This window comes from Perognathus longimembris, chromosome 6 (genome assembly GCF_023159225.1).
Source record: "Perognathus longimembris pacificus isolate PPM17 chromosome 6, ASM2315922v1, whole genome shotgun sequence".
Taxonomy (NCBI): Eukaryota; Metazoa; Chordata; class Mammalia; order Rodentia; family Heteromyidae; genus Perognathus; species Perognathus longimembris.
The window spans coordinates 65,827,340-65,846,708 of NC_063166.1; the positions used below are offsets into that span (position 1 = coordinate 65,827,340).

Sequence of the window (19,369 nt, forward strand, 5' to 3'; positions counted from 1 at the left end):
AAGAAGTTAGGATTACAGGCGTGAGCCACCAGCACAGACATTCTCCCTTCGGAGACAGTCTCGTGTATCCCTCAGGGAGTCAAAGCAGGCCCCGGACAGCCACCTCTGCCTGGGCAGGACAGCTCCAGAGCAATGGCTGGCCTCTGGCATGGGTAATGGGTGCAGAGGGTCCTCCTCATCCTCCCAGCTGTTCCAGGTCGGCCCCTCTACAGACACCAGGAGAGGCACAGGGCCCAGGGGCCGGAGTGCCAGCCCCAACTTGGCGGCCTGGCAAATGGCTGCTGGCAGATGGAGGCCCCTCAGAAGCCCTGGCCTCGGCATATGCTTCCCTGGGCTTCCTGACTGATAGAGCTGTCAAGCCCAGCCGCTCTCGCCATCTCTCCTCCTGAGGCCCTGGCTCTGACATCATCGGAAGGGGAAGATGGTGGCCTTTCCAGCCCTGTGAAGTCTGCCTTTTCTAGCAGAGCTTTGCCTTGGTTCTTTGGGAATCCCTGAGTCAGTTCACTCACTTATCCTACCAGTTACCCTAAGTACCAACAGAGGTCCGGGCAGGAAGGATCTTGGGTGGAACTGGCAACACCCCATCATTTTATATGGAGAAGCTAAACCCCAGGATCCCGTGAGAGCCTGTTTGTATGGAGCCTCTAGTGACAAGCCTTCCTCTACTCTGAAGCCTCCGCGACCTCTCACGCTCATTGAAATTCAAAGTTCAACAAGATCACAGCCTGGCTTCCCAAGTAAAGAGGGCTTCAGCTGACAGGCAGATGGCATGGAAGCCCAGGGAAGAGGGGGTGATTTCAGCCTGACCACACAGTGCAAACGTGGTGGCAATGATGAGAGGTTCAGCTGTGATCTGGAGCTTCCTACCCACAGAGGTGTAAAGGGAAATCACAGCCAGTCTTGTCCTCGGGGTTAGGGGCGAGCAGGCGGCCGATTAATTCTCTGAAAGACATAAAGATCCCCCTCAAAGGAGTGTTGAAGGAAACGTTTTGTGTGGGGAATGACTGCTGCAGAAGCTCCCCTCTTGGGAATCGGCAAGGAGGGGTGGGAGAGAGAGGACAGTGTCCCGCAGCTCTCAAGCGTGTGCCGTACTTTGTAGAAGAGGAAAGGACTCGTGAACAAGCGGAGATGCCATCAGATCTGCAGGGGACCACAGTCCCTCTCCACAGAGACAGAAATATCCCCACTTGCCTGTCTTCCTAACACATATTCTCTCTCTCCCTCTCTCTCTCTCTCTCTCTCTCTCTCTCTCTCTCTCTCTCTCTCTCTCTCTCTCTCTCTCTCTCTCTCTCTTTCGTCCCTAGCATTTCTGTGATAGTCTAGGCCAACTGTCACATTTTTTCCTGGCAGAAGCCGAGGGCTCACCAAAGGCCACAACCCAAGCGAGCGTGTCAGGGGAGAGGAGCCGGAGGGCTGAGCCAGGCTCATTCTACTCCCACCCGCAGCTCCTGGCAGCCGCTTCTGTTGGAAGCCGAGTCTCATCTGCCTGTCTTCCTGCAGCTCCTGGGGCTGAGCGGAGAGCACGGGAGGGGGGCATAGCAGAGCTCGCCTGGCCATCGCTCGCCCATGTGTGCCCGGCTCAGCCCGCAGCACATGGCTCATCTCTCCTGCTGGTGCAGTGTTCCCCGCAGCTGCAGGCCATCCTGCCGCGCTCAGCAGCTGGCCCCCGTCCAGTCGATTTCCAATGGCATGCCCCACGTCATGCTGGATTCTTTCACCCTCAGTAGGGCCCCGTGTGGCTCATGCTTGCTGCAAGAGGGTGGGTGATGGACCCAGCCCTCTCCTGTGAAGTCCCTGGAGGTGCGGTCTTGCTTTCTTTACTTGAGTGAAAATTAACATTTATGTATGTATTTGTTTGTCTGTGCCGGTGGTCCTGGGCCTTGAACGTAACCATCTCTGACTTCTTTTGCTCAATGCTAGCGCTCTGACCACTTGAGCTATACAGCTCAAGATTCTGACTTTCTCGAGGGGTAATTTATTGGAGATAGGAGTCTAATGACCTTTCCTGTCTGAGCTGGCTTCAAACTGTGATTGTCAGATCTCAGCCTCCTGAGTCGCTAGGATTATAGGTGTGAGCTACCTGTGCCCAGCAAAGCATGCGCTAGGAGGCCAACTTCAAGGACAAAGCCTTTGTCTTGGGATGAGTGTCATCCCTTCTGTGAGATGCACTGATCAAACAGCAGAAACCAGGGTTGTGGGATCGCCGACGCCAGCATTTGAACTCCAGGTTCTACTACCCGCCAGCCACCGTCTCCGTAACAGCGGAGCTCTGCTTTACGCCTCTAAGCCTCAGTTTCCCTATCTGTAAAATGGTGGGTTTGTGCACAAGGATGGTCATGCATAGCATAATAACTGCTGAGTGCTTTGCAAGGTCCTGGGGCAGGAAAGGCCCTGTGGGGTTATTATTCCCCTAGCATGATTCTCATTTTAATGGAATTCATATTTTATCTTTATCCTAACCCACAAATATTGTAATGGTTTGTATTTGTTCCTGCTGGCTGAGCTTTTTTTTTCTTAGTTTCTATTTGCAAAAATAAATAAGGAAGGAAAAGAAGATCGGTTAGGTATTGGTGGCTCATGCTTGAAATCTTCTCAGAAAGCCAGCCAGGGCAGGAAAGTCCATGAGACTCTTTTCTCCAATAAACTACTCAGAAAAAGCCAGAAGTGGCGCTGTGGCTCAAGTGGTTAGAGCGCTAGCCTTGTGCAAAAGAAGCTCAGGGACAGTGCCTAAACGCTGAGTTCAAGCTCCAGAACTGAGAAAGAAAAGAAGAAAGAAGAAAGGAAAGAAGGAAAAGAAAGGGGAAAAATCCAGCACAATTTTGAGATATTTTCACTTGCGCTACCAAAACACCTCTAAAGGATCACGTGGAGAACACAAGCTCCTGGTCCTATCTTCAGGAAGAAGGAAGCATCTGCAGTCTTATTTCAGTGGATAGCAATCCCAGCATTCCAGGGGGCTGGGGAGCCACCCTCACTACATCAGAAGAATTTTCAGGCTTACTTTCTCCATACACAACTTCTGGTGGCTCACCCTGGTCCCAGCCACCATCCCCCACCCCTCCTGGATACACTAGTCTCCTTACAGCCCCCGTCACATCATGAAGCCCCTCTACTGGATGCCAAGCGGGTACTTTGGCTGGTGTGCCTGAACATCCTTCTTTCTTTCCCTCCCCTATCTCTCAGACCTCAGCTACTCCTCTCCCTGGGGCTCTGCTCCCACCACCCTACCTTCTCACACATTTTCACCTCAGGGCCTTTGCACAAGCTGGTTCTTCTGTCTGAACGAGCTGCTCCTAGACAGATCCCTGCTCAGCATGTTCGCTTCCCACCTTAGGTCTCTGATCCAGTTTATTTTCTCGGGAAACTTCCTAATTTGAGGAAGCAAATCCCCACGCCCAGGATGCTCATGCTTTCTTCCACACTTCATTTGTTCTCTAGAGCCCTTTGCAACACGCACCATGTGGACAGTATTCATCATTGTTAGCACACAAGCTCCAGGAAAGCAAGGGTGTGCACTCGCCTTGGTGTTTATTTAGCCCACAGCCCACCAGCTTTCGCCGCTTGCTCAATGACTCAGTGGATGTGTGGCGTCTGGGTTAATGTTCCCCCGGTAAGTACGGGCTTCACATCAACTCCACGAGGGGCAGGGAAGGCTTGGTAGTGCCTTGCTTCTATGATTACAGTCCTTGCTACACAGGATCCTCTTTAGTGGGCTAGTCTGTCCTGCCAGGTCATGAGTGGGCGCCCTCAGGGTTTCAGGGAGCCTGGAGGACAACTCACCCACTCACTGGGCCTTACAGAAAGAAGAGAGCTGCTACTTAATCAGTGCCCAGCAGGTGCCAGGCACCATCTTCCGCACCACCTCCACCCTCTGCCCTCCCAACGCCAGGGCACACTGGAAGCGCTGTGTCTGCTTCGTCTTCTTTGAGATAGGGTCTGTGACATGGCCCAGGATGGCCTCAAACCCTCGATCCTCAGCCTCCCAAGGACTGAATTTATAGGCATGGACCACCACACCCAGCTAGAAGTCGGAATGGACGCTAGCAACCCCTCCGGCCCTCAGAGAGACCGAAGACACGCAACTGCCGTTGGCCACCACTTTTCTCGGCTGGGTGAAGGAACCTACTCGCTAGAACTTATCTGTAACCTCAAATCGCTACTCGCGCCTCCTTCCCAGCGGTTTGCAGAAGGCACGCAGGACGCAGGTTCTGGGGGGAGAGGGAGAAGCTGCCCTCTGGTTTCAGCCCTTATATGCTAAGCTAGTGTCTGGACACGTCTTCCACCTTCTTGGTGTTGTCGTTGTTTTAAAACAGGCCCGCAGATGACCAGCGACACGCTGCCTCGGGTTCTTGCGTGGGAAGGCGGTGAGGGGGTGGAGGGCAGTCAGTGCTCAGGGGCAGAGCACTTGCCTAGGGCCCTCGAAGCCCTGGGTTCAACTCTAGTACAAGTTTTTAAAAAGAGGAAGTTCACAAACATGCAGAGGCCTCTGGAAACACTAATTCCAGGCCCTCTTTTCTTTTAATGACAGACCCTATTTTTGTCCAGGAGTGACAGTATACACTCAACACACAAACACACACACGCGTGCACGCACCCCCCTCCATGTCCACAGGTGCAGCAGCAGCTCAGGCCTATGAGTTGTGAGAAGCAGCACCTTGGCCTCGAGAACCTGGCCAGTGGCCTGTTCACTAGCAATGACTAAACGCGATGCAGGCACCGCAGCTGCAGAGCTGGACTGATTCTAGGTGCCTGGAACATGGCTGCATTCAGAATCGAGACTTCACAACATCTGCTGAAGAAAGCCAGGCAGCTGGCTAGAGTGACCCTGGCCTTCCAGCCCCCTATGAAGTCACTGCAGGTACCTGGAAGAGGGGCTCTGAGAGACCTGCCTTCTCCCCTTCAGGAGAAAGCCTGGCCCAGCAGAGGGCTCGGTACCAGGAGGCAAGTGACAGCTCTGCCATCAAGTCACATGCCCAAGGACATACGTCTACTGACCTCTGCGTACCTCAGCTTTTCCGTCTTGTTTTTCTGTCAGTTGGGTGGCTTGAACTTAGGGCCTGGGTACTGTTCCTAAGATTTTTTTATTTTATTTTTTTGCTCAAGGCTAGCTTTCTATCACTTAGAGCCACAGCAGCACTCCTGGTTTTCTGGTGGCTAACTGGAGGTAAGAGTATCATGGACTTTCCTGCCTGGGCTGGCTTTGAACCATGATCCTCAGACCTCAGCCTCCTGAGTAGCTAGGATTACAGGCATGAGCCACGGGCACCTGAGAGTTGTCCCATCTTTGAACTGGAGCGGACATCTCCTCCTCCTCGGAGCATCTGTGCTAGGCTGATCTCCATCACACCAGCCCCACCTGGCAGGGCGGAGTTGAGCAGACCTTCCTGAATGAGCGTACCTGTCACTTCTGTCACCTCCCAAAGCATGTGGCACGAACTCTTCATCCTCAGGGTGGGCTGGACATCCAGAGAATGCTGCTCTGGCTTCCCACGCAGAGGAGGCACTGTGGCGCTACTTTAAACGCCAGGCAAGAGGGCAGAAGTATTGTCCCAGCACTAAAAGGCATTGAGGGGCAAGCAGGGGTAGCTACCACTCTCGGGAGATCAGCATTCTATGTGGATTCAGGAAACTTCCATGGGCTAGAGGGTTCTGAGAGGTTGAACTAGGGACACACAGGGACTTTCCTTCCCTGGCTGGCTTCAAACTGTGATCCTCAGATCTCAGCCTTCTAAGTAGCTAGGATTACAGGTGTGAGCCATGGGCACCTGGCTACAAGCTTTGTTGTTGTTTTTTTGTAGTAGCAAAATACAAAAACAAAACAAAACATGAACAAGTGTCCACCAATGGATGTAAGGATAAACAACAGTCTATCCACCCAATGCAATATTATTTGCAATAAAGCAGAATCAACTATGATACATAAGATACAACTCTCAAAATGCTTATGCTGAATGAAAGACAGGCCCTTCCAAATGCATAGCGGATGGCTCCTTTGATAGAAACCTCCAAAAAGCAATCTTTCGTGATGGGAAAGTATCTAGCTGCTCCCTGGAAAAAGGAATGACTGAGGGAAAAAGGAAGCATCTGAGGAGGATGGACATGCTCATTATCTCAACCATGGTCATAGCTTCATGAGGATATATGTCTGTCAAACTGACCCAAGGTATACTTGAAATATGTGCTGCTAGCCAGGTGCTGGTCATCCTAGCTTCTTAGGAAACAGAGATCTGACCATCTGAGGTTCGAAGCCGGCCAGGGCAAGAAAGTCTGTGAGACTCTTCTCTCTAATTAACCAGCAAAAACTGTGAGAAGTAGAGCTGTGGCTCAAGTGGTAGAAGGCTCAGGGATAGTGCCTAGGCCCCAGTATTGACAGTCTCTCTCTCTCTCACTCTCACTCTTCACACACACACACACACACACACACACACACACACACACAGAGCAAGAAACTGCCACGTGGCTTCTAGCCCTGTGCTACCACTGGGCTCCAGGGGTAGATGGGACACCTTCCTTGCCCTAGGAAGCATTTAGCCCACATGCTTTCCACACTCCCGCCTGCCTGTCCTTCCTCTTAGCCTTGACTATGCTGCCAGCCTCACCACCTCTTGGGAGAAAGCCTTCAATTAGCTCACGTCGCCAGCAGAAATCTGCCTTTTATCTATACTAAACAGACAGCCAAGCTGAACCCCGACTGATTTCTAATAATTAACTAACGGGCGCAGAGTCAAGTCTTTGCAGGATGATGGAAATTCGGGGCAGGGAAGAACCTGCGGCCTTCAGCAACTTCCACACCTGTGTGACTGAAGCGCTATTTGTCTGCGTGACCTTCCTGTCCTGCAGGTGCCACGCCTGCGTGGACTCCTCCAAGGCGGGGGAAGCTGAGATTGTTGGAAAATAAAGACTTTATAAGGCTCTGAGGATGGAAAGAGACTGGGATTAAGCTCCTACCTTAAGTTGAATGCTGTGCTTGGGGCTTGAACACATATGGGGGTCCTAAAACTGTTTAATTCTATGTGGGCTTTGCTTTTTCCATCACAGCTGTCCCTCTACCCCTTGAGCTACACCTCCACTTCCGGTTTCCTGCTGGTTGTTTGGAGGTAAAGGTCGTGTGCATTTGTCTGTTGGGGCTGGTTTTGAACCCTGCTGTGCAGATCTCTTAGCCTCCTGAGTAGGTAGGATTACAGGTGTCAGCCACCAGTGGCTGGCATGATGCCCGTTTACACTACACAGGCAAGGGAGAGTCCGAAAACTGAAGTGACTTTCCAGGATCACCACGTCAGTCCACAGTAGGAGGCAAGGGAGCAGCCAGGGGCTTCTGTCTCACGTATGCCTTCTGTTGCCGACCACTCAGGAAGCAGGATAGAAGTCCAACACTGCCTTGGCTTGGGTCCTGGTCTTTCTCACCTGGATGGCCAACCTCTGGGACGCTGTAGCAAGACCCACCTTCTGGCTGTCCTAAGGAACGCCAAGGCCTAACCGCTCTCAGGTTGAGAGGTGTGGAGGCCTCCCATGGTGAATAGCAGGGTTTAGCTAAGGGAGAAGGGCCTGAGCTCTGGGGAAGAGCTGGGGGGGGAGTCATAAGAAGATCTCTGAGCCAGGTGCTAGTGGCTCACACCTATAATCCTTGCAGCTCAGGAGGCTGAGATTTGAAGACTGCATTTCAAAGCCAGCCTGGGCAGGAAAGTTCACAAGACTCTTATCTCCAATTAATCGCCATAATGCTGGAAGTGGAGCTGTGGCTCAAGTGGTGGAGCACTTGCCTTAAGCATAGAAGCTCAAGGACAGTGCTTAATCCTGAATCCAAGTCTCAGGACTGGCATTTAAAAAAAAAAAAAAAAAAAAGAGGATCTCTGAAAGCCATTTGACCTGGGCCTTCAGATGGATTTCATTGTGGGGTGACAGCATTTGTAGCGGGAAGAAAGTTTCAAAGGCAGAACAGGGCTAGGAAAAGTCCTTGTGAGCAAATGCAGTTGTTATATTCAGTGTACATTATGTAAAAATTGAATTATATAACTTGAAGGTAAGGATGGGAGGAGGAAAATGGGGGAGAATGATGGAAAGGTGACACTGGCCAAGACACATCGTACTCATAGCCTGACTTATGGAATTGCTACTTCTCTGTACAATTACTTCATCATAAAATAACTTTAAAAAGTCATTGTAGAGGACTTGGAATGTGGCTTAGTGATAGAGTGCTTGCCTAGCATGAATGACACCCTGGGTTCGATTCCCCAGCACCACATAAACAGAAAAGGCCAGAAGAGGCGCTGTGGCTCAAGTGGTACAGTGCTGGCCTTGAGCACAAAGAGGCCCAGGGACAGTGCATAGGCCCTGAGTTCAAGCCCCAGGACAGGCAAAAAAATAAGTCACTGTAGAAAGGAATAGTAGGGAGGGGAGTCACTGACCTAGGGAAGAATGCCTCTGATGTCACTTAGGGACTTTGCTGACATACAAAGCACCAAGATGGCTAGTGCTGGTGGCTTACGCCTGTAATCCTAGCTACTCAGGAGGCTGAGCTCTGAGGATCACAGTTCAAAGCTAGGCCAAGCAGAAAAATCCCCTTGAGACTCTTATCCCCAATTAGTCACTGAAAAACTGGAAGTGGGGCTATGGCTGAGCAAAAAAATTCAGGGACAGCACCAGGCCCTGAGTTCAAGCTCCATGACCACCAACAAAACAAAGCATAGAGATGTCCTCCAGCACTCCGCTGACAGCTCAGGCCCAGGGTTTACTCTGAGGATCCCAGCTAAGTGCTGAGGAGGGAGCAATGGCCACGCACAGGCCTCCACTGAGAACAGGATGAGGCAAGAAAGAGGAGGAGAGAACGAAGGGACAGAACGAGGGATAGGAGAAGCTGGGCTCTGGAATCTCAGGCTGCCTGAATGCCTTTCCAGGAATCCCAGGAAGGCATTCTCTCCTAGTATTCTTGAGGCCTGGGAGGTCCCCCAACCCTGGGCTCTCAGGGCAGGTAGTTCCATGTCTAACCTGGATAAAAATCAGGACTCAGACACGGTCCAAAGCCTCCAAGGCCCTTGGAGACAGAGCAGCCGGAGGAAGCAGTTTTGAGGGCACAACTTTCACAGACAGGCTCCCCACAGATCATCCCATCTCCTCCCAGGCAGGAACAATCGATTCCTCTGAGAAGATGAAAAAATGGCCCAGGGGGATAAACACATTGTGTCTGAAAGTCACAGGCTAACAAAGTGGTGGAGCTGGAAAGGAGCCTGGCCTGACTCTGAAGCCAGTGCTCATCCTGAACTCTGAAGCTCCCAGGAGACCCAGGGCACTTCAGAGGATGGAGCGAGGCCCGTCCCTGATGGCTCTGTTCCCTCTCCCCCCTCCCCCCATGTGAGAGAGAGGTGCCTCTGTCACCCAGATCTGCCTCACTACATAGGTGAGGTTGAACAGGCTTTTTTTTTCCCTCACCTGAGCTAAGTGTCCAAAGTCTGCCACTTGGGAGTGGGTGGTAGGAAGAAGGGATGGGTAGGAAGGAAGAGGGGAGCAGGGTCAGACTGGCCTTCCCATGAGGGTCTGGGGAAAGACCCTAGATTTACTGTGCCTCCATGGTCCTGGGGGAACTGAGAGCTGCCCCTCTCCTGGGGGCAACTGACCTATGACCCAGGTGTGCCCTTGGGGACCCACTCACTTCTGGTCCTCCTCTTCTACCTACCCCCAGGCCAATCTGCCAGCTCTTTAGATCCTGCTCCAGATCCTGCTTCTCCTCCAGGAAGCCTTCCTGATACCCCACCCTAAAGCACCATTACGGTGACAGGTGTTAGAATTCCAGTCCTGTGTCACTGCAAGAGGACTGGTCAGCTGTGGTCACTCTGTCCCGCTGCAAGAACTGTTGTAGGATTTCCCAGGCTTCTGGGTGGAGCCCAGAGACCAACCAAGCTCTCAAAGCACCCCATCTTGTTGTGAGGTCATTACTAAGAACATACTCCCTTGATATGTGCCACAATCTGCCTCCCTTGCAGGCACTTCCCATCCTGGTCTGAGATCTGCCCCCCGGGGTGTGGGAGCCACTCTCTCCAGTGACTGAGCTTCAACACCTGCAGATGACACCACTCACCCCTGGCAAGTGCCGGTTTGAGTCTCCAGTGTGGGAAGCCATATCCGGTGCTGGGCGGGAGTCCTGACCCAGCCATTGGCGGAGCTATCCCTTTGGGTTAGTTTCTTTTCTCTAGTATTCCTAGTTTTTCCACCTGCAAAACTCCTTACCTCACCCCATAGCACTGCTTCACCTGCCTCTGTGTTCAACAAATGGCAGTATTAGTATTTTCCATGTCCCAAGAATCATGTATTTAGAGGCAGATTCACCTAGAGGAAAAGGCACAGCTTTGATGCCTGACAGGCCAGCATCTAGGAATCAAATAATCTCTCAGCTCTGAAGGTGGGTGTCCTCAGTGTTGTTTGGTTTTGGTGCTGAGGATCGAATCCAGGGCCTTCCAAGTGAAAGCGTGTGCTCCACCGGTGAGCTACACCCAGTCCCGAGTGGTTTTGCTTGGCTCTTGCTCTCTGACCTGTCTGCATTCCATCTTTCTTCAGGGTCTGCTTAATTCCCAAGCCAACAATGACAGGGCCACTTTAGGGTGTGGCAGAGCCCATCTCCCCATCCACCCTCCAGCAGGCGTTCAGCCAGCTAGCACCCACTACTCAGCAGCATGCACTCCAGTGACATCTGCTGCTAATATTGCGTGTGTCCCAGACCTATATGCCATCCAGACACCCATCCCTCCGTCCTCCTTCCACCTGGGCTAGAAAATTCCCTGAGGGAGACCAGCGCATCTCAGTGCCTGCAGATAGATAAGACACTCAGCGTCTTCTAGGGGAATGAATGAATGCAAACACTTCGATGCATTTTCCACCATGGCCAGAAGATACCCTTACCATCTTGGGTGCTGTGCTTGATGAATATTTGATTAGCTGGAGCCACAAGAATGAAAGCTGCCATCAGTGGCTTGAATCCGAGGCCCAGAAGGCCCCAAAGCATGTCAGTGGGGTTCTTTCTGCTAATTAGGAGCTCCTCTGGGAACCTTCACGAGAGTCCAACTTTTGCCCTGCAGGGCCACGTGGCAAAGCTGCATGTAGACAGATGGCTGTTGGCCAGATCATGGCTCCACCCAAGCAAAAGGCAGCTGTGTGTCGGCTGCAAGGCCAGCCTGGCTTCCACCAACAGGAGCTGCCCCTCCTAGCTACCAGGCACCTCTCCTCACACTTCTGTGCCAGGCTCACAGGCCACATGAGGCTGCCAACTGAGCTTCCAGAGGCATGGTGGTAGAGAGGCCTGGTCATCACCAGCTTCAAAGAAAGTACAGAGGTGTTTGCAGGCCGCTAGCCCTGGTCAGTAGTGACAGTACTGCCGAGAACGAAGGGACACCATGAAAGGCCTCCGAGTTGGAAGGCCAGCAGCAAACCATCTCAGGCTGCCAGGGTAAGGCTAAATCCCCAGTCTGGCAAGCTAGTCCTGGCTTCCCTGCCACGTCTCCCTTCTTTCTCCGCCCTCCTGGGTGGAACAGCTGACCACTCCTGAGTACTCTGTGTCTCTCCCAGGTATGGTTGACTAGGTGTGCTTGAAAATGTTCATTTATTAGGGAATGTCCCAGCAGTGATCCTGACTTCTGTCTTCCAGATTAGCCTATGTAGGAACACCGGGCCCATATCCTTGTGAGAATGGCAAAGCAGGGCAACAGATATCTAGGGCACTATGGACCCCAAAGAACCTGGCTGGTCTGCTTGGTCTTTGCAGACAAGCACAGTGGAAGCCCCTGGTTTAGGTGTTTTCTTTAGGAGTACACACCTCCTCATAGCTTTGGACGATAAAAAGCATTTTCCCATGTTACCGATGGGAAAGCAGAGGCTATGACAATAAAAGGAACTAGGCAAAGATTCAGACCCAAGCCACCTGACTCTAGAGCCAACACAAGGCCACCATGCACCTGGGAACATGAGCAAAGTATGAACAAGGAAGTGAGGTGCTTTCTTTGTTGCAGGGCTGGAGGCAGATCCCATGGTCGCACGCACACAGGCAGGCACATGCTGCTTCCCTGAGCTACAACCCCAGCCTGCAGTTCATTTTTATTCGAAAGGAAAATGTAGCCAGGTATGGTGATGCACACCTGTAATCTCAGCTACTCAGGAGGTTGAGATGGGAAGACCACAAACTTGAGGCCAGCTCAGTAAAGTGAGTGCAAGACTCTACCTGGAAAAAGAAAAAGAAAGCAGAAGGACTGGAGAACACAAGCTCCAGGCCCTGAGTTCGATCCCTCGTAACACAAAAAGGAGAAAGAACAAAGAGCAAAATGTATACCATCTGAAGTGGTGCTTTTTTTTTCCTGACATGATAGGCACTTTTTCTTTTTTTAATTTAGAAGTTAGAGGCATTCAAAGGCTCTGCCTCGTACTATGTGATAGTAAACAGAACTCGAGGTGCCATTTGAAATGACCTTATCTAGCAAAATGGAAAGCTGGCCAACCCAGACTAGATTCCCAAACATGCGATCTCGGTGAACCCAGTCCAGAGCCGCTGTCCTTCCTGTGCCACGTAGCAGAAGGCTGCTGCTCCCTCTCCTGGTTCAAGCCACACCGCAGTCCATCCATCTGTATCCGCATCACCTATCACTGAAGAGGTGGCTTTTGAGTTGAGCCATTCCCAAGCCCCTACCACCACCAGCAAATCCACAGAGCTTTGTTTCTGAGTGTTACATTTATCCTATTCTTCCTCAACTTACAGTTACCTGTACCTTGACTACCCTAGCACTCCCCCTAAAGTGGTGAGAGAGAAGAAGGAAGCGTTGCTGGATCGCTAGCCTGTGAGGTTTGGAAGAGTCCTCACAGATGCCCACTTGGAAGGTGTGGAAGGCTAAGGGCCCTCAGCGCAAGATACCCAGTGAGTCCATGGCAGAGCCAGAGTGAGGCCCACGTCTCCTGAGGCCTCCGTGCTGGTTCTTTCCACTGCACCAGGCTGCATCCCAGACTCTCCTGTTTTGTTTGGCTCAGCACCTCTATTCAGAGGACAGTGCTGGGCATGTGACAAACACTTCATAAATGCCCATCCATTAAAGATGCAAAGCAGTCTGAGCTCACAGGCTTCCTCTTCTGCAAAGGGCCCTCAGCGCAAACCTGCAGCAAACCTCTACTGTGTGCCAGCTGTCCAGCAGATGAGAAAAGGCCCACAGGCCATGGTGGTCTAGCTCCAGAGACATACCATGTGGCACAGACATGGGGCTCCCACTGGGCAGCGTGGTGGTCTCAAACCTGCTGAGCAGTCCTGGGTTAATGCACCCACCTCTCCAGGCAGAGCCCATCCTCCCATAGATGGAATGTCCAGGACCTAGAAGGGGAAACCCCAAGCCTACTGGATGGTTATAGACACTAGACAGGCTTTCCAATGAGAAGTTTAAAAGTCTTGCTTCTAGAAGTCTGAAGGACAGAAACTTTTGGGCCAGTTGGGACAAATGGACAGCTCAATTGAAACTGCCACAGAGCGGGTGTGAATGGTCCTTCCTGCTCTTGCCATCTTCTGAGCTGTTAGGAACTAGAGCCAATAGGTCTCTAGCACTGTTTGTAAACGCCAAGCGGTGTAGAATCCTACTGTAAGCACTATTATTATTTCCAGCAATTAGTGCAAGAAATAAGATGACAATGGCATTATGCTCCCAGAGCCATGGTGTCAGACCCATCTGGGGGAGAGACCATCCCCCACCTTCTTTCTGCTCCCTGTACCCCTGTGTCCCTATACCATGCAGCTCCTAGACAACTGTATCATAACCTATATGTATGTCTGAGTATCTTTCTCCTTCTGTTAGTGGTGAAAACTAGGGCTCATTTCTTACCGTCTCCCCATCCTGTACCCTTAGCCTAGAGTATGGAATGTCATTGGCTAGGAAACAATCACAGATTCTGAGCCATGTTCAGCAAGACCGAAATCCCCTCCACCCCAGTATTGGAGGAATGTCACATTGAGGCCTTTTAGACTGGAATGTTGCATGCAATCCAATAGAGGGACGGGGACACTGGCTCACTCCAGTTCACCCAGGCAACGGAAGGGCTCAGATGAGAAGCAATGCCTCGACTTCCAATCCAACGTGCCTCCCACTAGATGTCCTCCAGGTTCTAGACTACTTTAGCAGTAGAACCAGGGACAAAACTCCTGGCCTGCCTTCTCTGGCTCCTTCACTTGTAAAATAATGGGCTAAGTAATAGATAGGGACGACCTATTCGGACGGTTTGAAAACTGATTGAGCCCACGCAAAACAGCTACAGTACATAGGAAGCACTCAAAAGCTGTCTGTCCTGACTGGCTGTCATTTGGACCCAGCTATTCTCTTGGGTAAAGAAGCACCCATTTCCCCATCTGCAAAGCAGAGATCCTGGTGAAAAAAAAAAACCCTGCAGTTCTGACTCACACACTCTTCAGCTCAACCTAGCCAGTCCTCTGAAGCAAGCACTTCGGGAAAATGCTGGGTCTCTCATCTTGAATCCTTCATCACCTTACTGGCTTTAAACCCCAGTGTCAGGGCACAAGAGCAAGCAGAATGGCTCATGACTGCGTGGCTTGTGTGGGCAGCTGGTGGAACCTTTAGAAGAGCATGCGCTTCCTAGCCGGAGAGGCCCATAGTTCCATCACTTCCAGCTGTGCAATCCTGCGCTCATCCCTTTCACTCTCTGTGCCTCTGTCTCCTTATTTCCAAGTGCATACAGTTGGTTATGAGGATAGGGAATGGTCTAGGGTTCCATAAGTGATCTAAAGAGTAATAAAGACTTGCCCACTTCTCTTTCAAAACATCTATTTCACAAAATTTCAGAACCAGGAGGGGCCTCAGGGATTAGCTCATCCCCACTCCCCTCAGTATAGAAAATGGGGATATGGAGACATTGTAGCCAGGCCTGATTGGCCCAAGGTCATACAAGCAGGCTGGGGTGGACTAGGGCTTGAGATCTAGGTCTCCTGATTCTTCTACAGCCTGTCTAATTTGGCTCCCTTGATTCTCCTGACCTTCTCCCTGCAACCACTCCTCAAATCCTCATCCCTTCACAGTCACATCTTACACCAGCCAGCACCATCTGGACCCCTGCTTGCCAACGTCACCCCCTCCCCCCAGGCACATCTGGTTCTTTTGGCCCTAGTCAGGAGGCCTAGAGGAGCTGGAAAACTACCTGTCAGCCACTGGCAACGGCAAGAGTTAACAGTACAAAAGACAGCCGCAATCATGACAACCAGCACCTGTGCAGCCCCCTACACGGCAGAGTCCTCTCACCTGCTGCAGAACACTCTGCACTTTCTCCTCAGCCTGGCTGGCTTGAGAATGCCACCCCTTCCACTGTATTCAACACTTATTAAGCACCTACTTTGTTCCTCTGCATGAGCCAGAGGCTAGAGACAGGGAGGAGAAGCCCAGGCCTCTGCTGAGAGGCGCTCACAGTCTAACGGGGATCTAGGGCAGAGCAGGGGACATGATGATTCCTTCTGGCCTATATGATGCAGCAGCAAAATGTCCCTCCCCACCCCATGGGCAGCCTTTATCCTTGCTTCAAAAGGCAGAAGGTATCTGTGGAACAAACTAGAACAAGAAAAGCTGGCCGGTAGGTTGGAAATGACAGCAGGAAGGAAGATGAATAGGAACTACAGGCACCCAAAACTTAACTCTCTTGTCTCAGGGACAGTGGAGCAAGTGAGGGGCTCCAGGGAGGACGAGAGATTCGTGTGAAATCTGCAAGGTTGGTCGCTGCTCCCCTGCCAGCACACAAGATGTGGGTGTCTCTATGCCCTTCAAGACTCCGCATGGAGGGGATTGGGGATGCAAACCCAGGGCTGGGCTCCATGGGATGGTCCTCGTGACCATCCTTTTCTAAATAATGTCATGGCCAATGTTTGCAGCTCCTGGCTGCTGCCTCGGCCCGGTGGCCCAACACAGTCCAGCATTGGTTATCCTCTGGCGGGGACACCTTCCACAGGGGCATGGAAGAGACTGGCAGGGGAAGGGAGGAGTAAAAGCAGCCTCTCCCCATAGTCAGTCAGTCTGTCTGTCTCTCTTTGAGTTCCTGAGAGCTTATTAGGTGCCAGGCACTATTTCAGGAGCTTCCGCACGTATCTCGTTTAACCCTGTGAGGCAGGCCCCCCTCCTCCCCAGGTGTACAGCTGAGGAAGCCAAAGTTTGAGAAAGAAGATGAACTCCACAGCACTGGAGTGCCACGGCAGGACCGACAGATGCTTCCAGTGCCACATGGCCAAGGTCAATGTTTCTCTTGACAAGTCCAGAGAGAGATCAACCAAGGAAACCCCCAGTGATTCCATGGACCTCAACCTAAGTTGTTTTAGTAGAGGGGGATCCCCCCCACTCCAACATGTCAGAGCAGCTCAAGGGCGGCTCTGTAACCGCACAGACCATTCGATCCAATTCCTGCCTTTAATACACCAGCAGACAGCCACCTACGCCCAAAGAACGGTTAAGATGGCTACGGTGGCCAAGTAGCTAGTTAAGGGCCTTAAAGTTAAATCTCTGACATCCTCCTTGCAGTGAAGCTCCTACAGCCCGGCCCACACCACCCGGGGGGCAGAGAAGGCCACCGGAGGAGGCAGCGTGAGACCCAGGCCTCTCCCTGGTCTGCAGGGCTGAGGCAAGGGAATACAGGCTTCGCGGGCTGGCAGGTGTTGCAAGCCGGGCTGGCTTTCTGCTGAGGAGGGGGCCCCCTTGGAAGCTTCGGAGGCAGATGTCCTCCTCTAGAGGAATGGGTGTTGTTTCTCCCCGCCCCCCCCCCCAACACACCCCAGATCTTCTGCGGGGAGGGCTCTGGTGCATCCCAGAGGGGAAGATGGGAAGCAAACAGTCATTGGCACTTGACCTTGGGGCGGGTGTGGGGGTTCGACGCTTCGGTGTTTGACCAGTGCCAGCAGAGAGGGTCGGGGAGCGGAGAGTTCCCTGAAGACCCCCGAGGCCGCCCATCGTGGGCGTCTCGCCCGCAGCCTCCCGTGGGTGAATCTCGCGGCTGCGCGGGGTGGGGGCGGGGTGCGGCGGAGGATGCAGGGGAATGGAGGGGGGGGACATGAGTCACGATCGATCCCCATCGGCGGTGGCCCCCGCGGTTCCAGCGCCCCCCCCCTCCAGTCCCCCGCGCCCGCCGGGCCGCGGCCTCCTCACCTGGGTCCACTCGCCCACCGCAGTCCCGCCGGCTTGGCGCAGCGCCTCTGCAGTCGCCGCCGCAGCCGCCCGGCCCGGCTCAGCAACCTGCGGCGGTGGGGAAGGAGAGACGGAGCGGGGCGCGTGAGCGCGGGCGCGGGCCGCGGGCGGGCGGGCGGCTCCGAGGGCGGGCAGCCAGCCCGCCGCGGGCTCGGTCCGCACCTCCGCGTCCCCCCACCACCCGCCCACCCTGCTGGCTGGCGTCCGGCGCTCCGGGGCGCGGCGGGGCGGGGGGCCCGCAGGTCCCCGCGGGCCTGGTCATCACCTGCGAAGGTGTCCATGGCTTTGGCTGCCCGGCCCCCGGGCGGCCGGAGCGCTGTCGCGAGCCCCGTGCTGCAGGCTGCTGGCCGGGCGCTGGCCGGGCGCTCGCCGGGGCTGGGGCTGCCGGGAGGGCGGAGGGAGGGGCGGGGAGGTGGATGCCGGGGACCAGCCAGTCGGCGGCCGCCGGCAGCTGCGTAAGCCGCCGGGCCTCACTTTCCTTCTTAAAGCGATAGTTGGTTCTCACCACCCCCCCCTCCGCCACCCCGCCCGCCTCCCGAGGGCGCTGCGGCGGGGACGCGCGCCCGCCTGCCGCCCGGGGGGCGCCCTCGCCCGCCCGCCGCCACCCCAGCCCGCGCGCCGTGCGCGGAACGCGGGGCCGCCCGCCGCCGCGCCGCGTGGGCTCAGGCGAGGCCCTTCCCCTCGGCGGCCTCGGCGCTCCGGGCTGCAGTATGGGTTGCAACGCACAGCCGACTCCATCCCAGCGAGACCCGGGACGACCGCAGGAACCTTCGGTATCCGCAGAGGAAACCTCGTCCTCGAGGTGTTAACAGGACACCTCGCCATCACCGTCCACGACGTTTGTTCGTGGTGGGGCTCCGTCATTCCACAGCTGGCCTTTGGGCTTCTAGGATGTTCACTTTCAGGGACCGCTTTCTTCCCTGACCCCCGCCCCCCGCCCCCCCGCGGTGCGGAGGTGAGGTGAGGTGGCAGGGGCTTGGAACCTCCCCTACCTCCTCTACTAAAAACCATGGGGTGTTCTGTCGCCTCTGTCCTCAGCACCCGTCTCACCCCACCTCTGTGCCTGTGACACACTTTCCCCGACTTGGGGCATTTGTCATAGCTGCCCCTCTGCCTAAAGACCCCTCGACCCACACGGTTTGCAGCCTCACTTCCCCATGTCTCTGCTTCAGAGAGGCCTTCCCTGATTACCTACATAAACTATAGATTTCCTCTTCTCCCACTCTTCTGTTCGTTCTGCTGTACTTAATTACCAACGGATAGTATATTAATATGTTTTAGCACCTCACTAGAATGATACTTTGTGGGGGAAAAACTTTGTATTTTCCTTGCTATAATCTCAGGGTTTAGAACAGAGCCCAACATATAGTAGATGCTCAATAAATAACAGAATGAATGAGAAAACATACACTATGCCAGGCCTTCATTTTCTAAAAGAACACTCAGTCAGGTACCATCTTAGAAGTCCTTTTGTCTGAAGACTCATTATGTCTTTTCTTGCCAAAGCTGAACTCATACCCTCTCTCCACCCTAAGTTGATTTCTCTTAAAAATTTTAACATAGATTCATTGTATAAGGGATATTTACATATAATGTACTTAGAATAAATTTATCCCCTCTTCCGTCCCTACCCTTTTTGTTTTTTAAGTTTTTACTGGGTTTTGTTACACTTTTTTTTTGTCTGTTGTGGGGATTGTACTTGGGGTCAGGGCACTGTCCTTGAGACCTTCTGCTCAAAGCTAGTGCTCTACCACTTTTGAGCCACAGCCCCACTTCCAGTTTTCTGGTGGTTAATTGATGTTGAGTCTCATGGACTTTCCTACCTGGGCTGGCTTTGAACTGGGATCCTCAGATCTTAGCCTCCTGAGCAGCTAAGATTACAGATATAAGCCACCATCACTTGGCTATGTTATGCTATTTTTATACATATATTTGATGTATTTCTATCATATTCACACACACTCGCCTTCTCCCCCCCCCCACTTAGCCTCCTCCACCTAAGCATCCCTCTTTTACAGCGCTATTCAAGCTGAGAATTCCAAGAGAACTTGTAACTTCACTGACTTGACATCATGACTTTGCAATATTGTCCTAGTGAGAAATAGCTAATATTTATAATGTACAAATCAGTTTTAAATTTCCTTATTTTTTAAAGTAAAATCATTTTCTATATTTCTGTTTCTACTTTA

At 52.9% G+C, this 19,369-nt stretch overlaps 1 protein-coding gene across 6 annotated transcripts in view; it reads right to left on the minus strand.

Annotated features, from left to right (window-relative positions):
* Positions 1-17,642, minus strand: part of Snph (syntaphilin) — a 35,306-nt gene extending 17,664 nt beyond the window's left edge. For 4 of the 6 annotated variants that reach the window (XM_048348937.1, XM_048348938.1, XM_048348936.1 and 1 more), the window contains exons 1-2: positions 17,446-17,642; positions 17,142-17,228 (exon numbers count right to left, since the gene is read on the minus strand). The gene's annotated coding sequence lies outside the window, so the exon portion shown is untranslated. The remainder of the gene's footprint in view (positions 1-17,141; positions 17,229-17,445) is intronic. The other 2 variants (XM_048348939.1, XM_048348940.1) reach the window with 2 other exon arrangements.
* Between the last annotated feature and the right edge of the window lie 1,727 nt (positions 17,643-19,369).